We start from the raw sequence: 6,210 nt of genomic DNA, 5'->3' as shown, positions 1-6,210 counted from the left end.
CCCCCCAATTTGGTGTGACTACAATTAAAATTTAATTACACGTCTCGCACTGTTCCTTCGGACTTCTGGTTGGGGCGCAAAACTGTCACAAGGTGTTACCGATTTCTCGTGCTGGTCACACGAAATGACAAGCATTGTCCGAACTTGATCATGCGTAACTATCATCCACTTTCTCAGCTGTGGTCAGCCTTGCTTTTGTTAAGAAATTTAATCTGCACCGCCTTAGGGCTTTGGGACAGTCAAGCATAGACAAGGTTTTTTTCAATCTCTCTTGTTGTTTTTTGTGTGTGTGTGTTTGGTTGGTTTTTAAGCCCCTTTGTCCAAATGTTCTCCCCCGTGTCTCCATGTCCACGCTCCAAGAAAGAGATATATTATTATTATGTTGGATATTACGTTTAATCTCGTTACAGATATTATTATATTCATTGAGTTACAACGGGTTGTATCAAAACCAGACTTCGCAGTTATTTTCTCTTTGTCCTCCTTGTTGAAATGTTTTGTCAGAGCGACCAGGTGTTCTGACTGCGCACAAACTGCTCCATTCTCGAAATCTTCTATCGAGAACGTTGAAATTATTAGCAACAACAAAACAACAGGAAAAATAATAATAACAACAACAACATGGATGCAAATGATGACAAAAAACAGCAGCAGCAACAACAACCACAAAATTATATTCTTTCTTCTTGCTTATCAGGGACAAATGAGTCTGAAACAGTGCATTACGACCAAGGACCTTGAATATTATCTAGATCTAGTTTGATTCCCATGTGATGAAAGGATTTTTTTTTTTTTATTTTGTTTGGGTTTTTTATTTGGAGTATCTCCGTCTGCTTGGACATTGTATCCATCTTAGCCCGGTTGGTCCGACAAACTTGTTTCCCAAAATGATTTATACTGTGTCGATGGGCCCGGGAAACATTTACAATTTTAGTCATATTTATTCTTATCCCGTTCTGGGGTGGTCCAAGTTGTTCTTTCTTTCTCTTTTAGGTTTCGGAGCAAGAGGGAGCGCTTGCTAAAGTGGGAGAGTATTTTGAGGTTTTGAGGGAAACTTTACCAATCGTATTATAAGAACAACATTTGTTTATCGTGTAGAACAACAAACAGGTAAACGTTGAAAAAGCCCCGAGGCTGGAGACGCCTTTAATTTAGAGACGCCACTGCGCGCCCGTCACGTCCCAACACAAAACTCGGACACTTCATTGTGACGTCACGTGCTGGAGCTCCGACATAAAGAAAAGGCGGGCCACACCTCGACAAGAGGCTACTGGTTAGCCATTGGTTGAGGATTTATGACGTCATTGTAATGTACCTCTTTATAAGAAAAATTCAACAAACGACTCGCCAGTAGTGACTACTCGCCAGTAGATTTAACTCATCACTTCTCAAAGTATTCTGGATACGGTTTATGTGTTGTATGCGAGACTTCTCTCCAATTTGCTTCGTGTCAACTTTGTATCTTTGACTTCTGATTTTTTTTCCAGTGCTAGATCTAGTTATAAGGTACATTATCCTCGTGTTTTTATTCTGCTTGGATAAATTATTTAGTATTTTTCCTCACTTTTGATCGGCGTTTTCACGCTGACCACGTGTCGTTGGCCAGTGTTCAGTTTCAACGTCATAATACTATTTAATTATCGCTGTGACGTGAGCCCATTATTAGATCTATATTCTCGTGTTGTGGAACAGTTTTTCAACATGGAGAAATTTATGATCCCCAAGAGTCTCCGATGCGACAAGGAAGTGATTATCGTTGGAGACGTTTATTACCAAGTATGGTCTTATACTTATGACGAGGGTAAGTTCTAAGGCTTTCCAAGTTCTAAACTTTCACTGGACTGTATTCACGATATTGCTAACACTCCTTTTTTGCAACGAATTATTAGCCCATGATCGTATTTTAGAAGCTAGATCTAGATACAGAGCAGTACAGTTGGATATGCAAATTGCATAGAAATAGTTAAATTCTTCCCATCTATTTTCAGTCTCCTAAGTTTCCCAATTTATAACCACACAATATGATAACTATTGATATGACATTACGTGTATTTAGTGCCGGTAATAAGTACAGGTGTATTAGCCTACCTATTTTGGTCCCCGTGAAACGTTTGGTTTCGGGTTACGAGCTGGACTAACGCTCAGAAATTCAAGATTCAGAGCTCAAAGTAAAACCGATTTTTCAGAGGATGATTCTCATGAGCCCACTATTCGGAGCTTATAGTGAGAAAGAAACTCCTCTCCCCCTGTAACTGCCGTGAGTCCCAAAGCTTCAAGTTTTAAAAAAGTACACGTGGTGAACGCCGGTTTTTTTCCGGTTTTCTTTGTTGATGTTCGAAGTCCACGTGGTGATGCGTTGCAGTTCGAAGCTCACCAATAATAGTTTTCATAGAAACAAGGCCTTCAGAATAGTAATCTAGAATAGTTGTTCTTTAAACAATAAACCCCAAATTGTTCCATATATTTAAACAAATTTTTATAACAGATTTGCAATGATATTATTAATTACGACTGCTTTTATTTGTAAAGGGTTGAAATGTAAACTGACATGGGCTGTGTTGGTTGAAATGTAAACTGACATGGGCTGTGTTACCCGTCGTAGCGTCTGCTGTACTTAAACATGAGGATGGACCACGTGATTCTGTCCCCGTAGGATTATGCGAACACGCGTTTTTTCGCGTAATTCTGCAACATTTGCATAATTTTGGATTCCCCGCGGTTTTTTCCCTTTTTTTCACAAAACAATTAACGCTTCGCGATGTGACTAAAGGGAAGTAATCACCGTAATAAGTCTCATTTAAATGACAAGTTGATTATTTCCCTTGTTAGAAGATATTAGTTATGGGCTGGGATTTTGTTCCTCGAGCATGTTCAATTTTTCAATCCATCAAAAGTTGTTGTTCTCATGTCTTCTGATGTTTCATGTTTGACGGGTGTCCCTGGTTTTAGTAATGTGCAGGATCAGAGGTCCAGATGCCCCCCTTTTTTTTTTTTCATTTTTCTTTCCCCTATAGAGATCTATCTACAGCTGAAAGTTACAGAGATTATATTTTTTGGTTGGTTTTTTTTCTGACTGATGTATATTGTTTTCTTTCCAAATACACAACAAATTACTGATACTGATTAGTTCTGTTTTCAATATTTCTGTACATAAGGCATGAAAATCATGAAAATTCTTGCTGAAAAAGTGCAAAACATGTCGTGAATGGTGTTACGGTAACTTGCATAATTTTTGCATGATATTTTGCTTTTTTTTGGACATAATTAGGCCATCTAAATTTGCATAATTCTATGGGGACGGGTGGTTAGCTAGCACGTTGGCGCAGTGAACGCCTTTGTTGGCCTGGTGTACTGGTGTAGAACAGTGGCAAGAAAATGAATTGAAAGGTAGAGAATAAGGTCTTAACAGAGACAGCTCGGAACTTCCGAGATTGAGTGCTGTTGACAGAAGTAACAAATCGTCTTGGGTGTTTTTACGAGTAATAAATTGATCTGAATTAAGTTAGATCTAGATCTATCAGGGTTTGTTTTTTTCGTTTTTCTTCTGAATGGCCTTACTATATTTAGAACTTTGTAAGTACAAACGAAAAGAATGAGAAAACATTTAACAACGGATATTTCTAGAAAAGGATAGACTTTAACTGAAAGAAGAGAAGGGGGTTTTATTCTGAGGCTGTTAAGAATTTCTTGAAATCAAAATAATACTGCTGAAAGAAGCCCTTGCGAGACGGTCACTCGAGATCACATGATAGAAACAATAATATTATAAAAAGACGTACACTGGTCTTACTACGTTTGGGTCGACAAGTAGGCATTGGGCATACATAATACACACCCCCTGTATAGTTTAAAATACATTTTTGCGTGTTTTCCAAAACCTGGTTTGAGCGAAGGGCGATAGATCTATTTAAAATTACTGTTTCGAACGGCACTATAGGTATACCGACATTCGAGTGTTAGGGCCTATTCAATGGCTCCTCAATAGACCCAGTGAGAAGAAGCGATGCGGAACCATAACCTGTAACAGATATCTGACCACCTATCAACTCACAGGGCGATTGATATTGGCCTCTGAGGGCCTCTTCACTGTTCATTTTTTCCTTTCACGTATCGCTGCGAGTGTTGGTGCACGGTCAGCTCTTTTTTTCTCTCTCTCTCTCTCTCTCTCTCTCTCTCTCTCTCTCTCTCTCTCTCTCTCTCTCTCTCTCTCTCTCTCTCTCTCTCTCTCCTTCACTCACACACACACACTTTTAACGATTTATGTCTCTGATTTAATCATCTCTCTCCCCCCCCCCCCTCTCTCTCTCTCTCCTTTTCATCATGTCTGTCTGTCTCTCCATCTCTCTCTTGATTAATTATCTCTGTTCTGCTTTCTGTTTCGCTCTTTAGTACATTATATCTGTGTACATGTATCTCTATAATGTATATGTAGGCCTATATAGTATAGATCTATACCCCTATCTTTTCTCTCCCCCCCCCTCTCTCTCTAATCTTGCCTGTCTCTCTTCTTATCATGTCTCTCTCTCTCTCTCTCTCTCTCTCTCTCTCTCTCTCTCTCTCTCTCTCTCTCTCTCTCTCTCTCTCTCTCTCTCTCAATTTCTCTCTCTCTCTCTCTCTCTCTCAATTTCTCTCTCTCTCTCTCTCTCTCTCTCTCTCTCTCTCTCTCTCTCTCTCTCTCTCTCTCTCTCTCTCTCTCTCTCTTCTTCATAATCTCTGTCTCTCTCTCTTGATTAATTGTCTCTTCTTCATCATCTCTGTCTCTCTCTCTTGATTAATTGTCTCTGTTCTGCTTTCTATATATTATAGATCTATACCCCTCTCTTTTCTCTCTCCCTCTCTCTCTCTCTCTCTCTCTCTCATCATGTCTGTCTCTCTTCATATCATGTCTGTCTTTCTCTCTCTGTCTGTCTGTCTGTCTCTGTCTCTCTCTCTCTCTCTTACCTCCTTTGCCCCCTCTTCTGGGCTCCTAACTCTTTCTGCAGCCTCTGTATACCTGACTCCTTAGCTCCTAATTCTTACTGCTATCTTTCAGTCAAACCCCCTGATCTTCTGGTAGGAAAGATCTAAGCCTAGCCTTCTCGGACAAAGGCGAAAAATCTCGGAGTTGCGCACGTTAAAGTTGCCTTGGTGGTCTAACATCGATAAGAGTAGGCTTAGGCCGCTACCGGGGCAAAATTCAAAATTTTCTACCAACTGAAAAGTTTTAACTGTCCGGCGCGCTCACATATGACTTTATGCATTTACGAGCGCCGTAAAACACTTACCAAAAACAAAACATGCAACAACAAAAACAAAAAAAACAGGAAAGTTCGGAAACTATAATACGAGTCTACGTCTCCACCCATTGTAATCAATTTTGAAGCCCATTTCATTTTCTCCTCAGCTGTAGATCAAGTTGGATATTCAATATAATTTATTATTATTATTATTATTATTATTATTATTATTATTGAAGTTCCTTGCCAATTTCTGAGAACGTATAATTTAAACTATTAATCAATTTTTATGTGAAAAAAATACAGATTACATGTTGAGACTTTCAAGTTGTGTATGTTGTCGGCGTTAGGCCCCTCGCTATATCTATATGTCTATATATCTCTATAGTTGTTTTTTTTCTAAAAAAAACAAACAAATCAAAAACAAAAACAGTGTAACAAATACAAGTAAACCCGTATTGAAGACAATAATGTCATTTTTCATAATTGTTTCTTGAGCCTGTGCGTGATTTCAGGAGCTCAAGAAGCAATTTGTGCAATTAAAGTGACTGAGATTTCGCCAGTAAATTAAATTTATTTATTATGTAGGCCTATTACACGGGAATAAGAAAATAAAATTCACACCAAAACAACGATGAATTATATTCTATATTATTAGATGAGATGAAAAACAAAAGCATGATTTCGTCTACGAAGCTATTTTTATTATTGCTTTATTTGCTGCAATATGGTCAACGAATAGTCTGCATGGTCTGCGGAGCCACGCCTTCTCTGTAATCAGATTTATTGCAAATTTAAAAAAAAAAAACCCAACAAATCCACGCACCCTGCTAATGAAATCGCTTGGACTCTCCTTAAAAAGTGGGTCAACCTTGGTCACGTGATGTAAACAAGGGAAGTGGGTAATCAATGTTTTCTGTGTATTGATAAAACATATTTTTCCTTTCAAAATTAAACACGCAATACATTGACGGCTGTCTGTGAGGCTGTACTG

The sequence above is a fragment of the Aplysia californica genome, unplaced genomic scaffold (assembly GCF_000002075.1).
Source record: "Aplysia californica isolate F4 #8 unplaced genomic scaffold, AplCal3.0 scaffold00470, whole genome shotgun sequence".
In the NCBI taxonomy this organism is placed as follows: domain Eukaryota; kingdom Metazoa; phylum Mollusca; class Gastropoda; order Aplysiida; family Aplysiidae; genus Aplysia; species Aplysia californica.
This window is presented reverse-complemented; position numbering follows the sequence as displayed.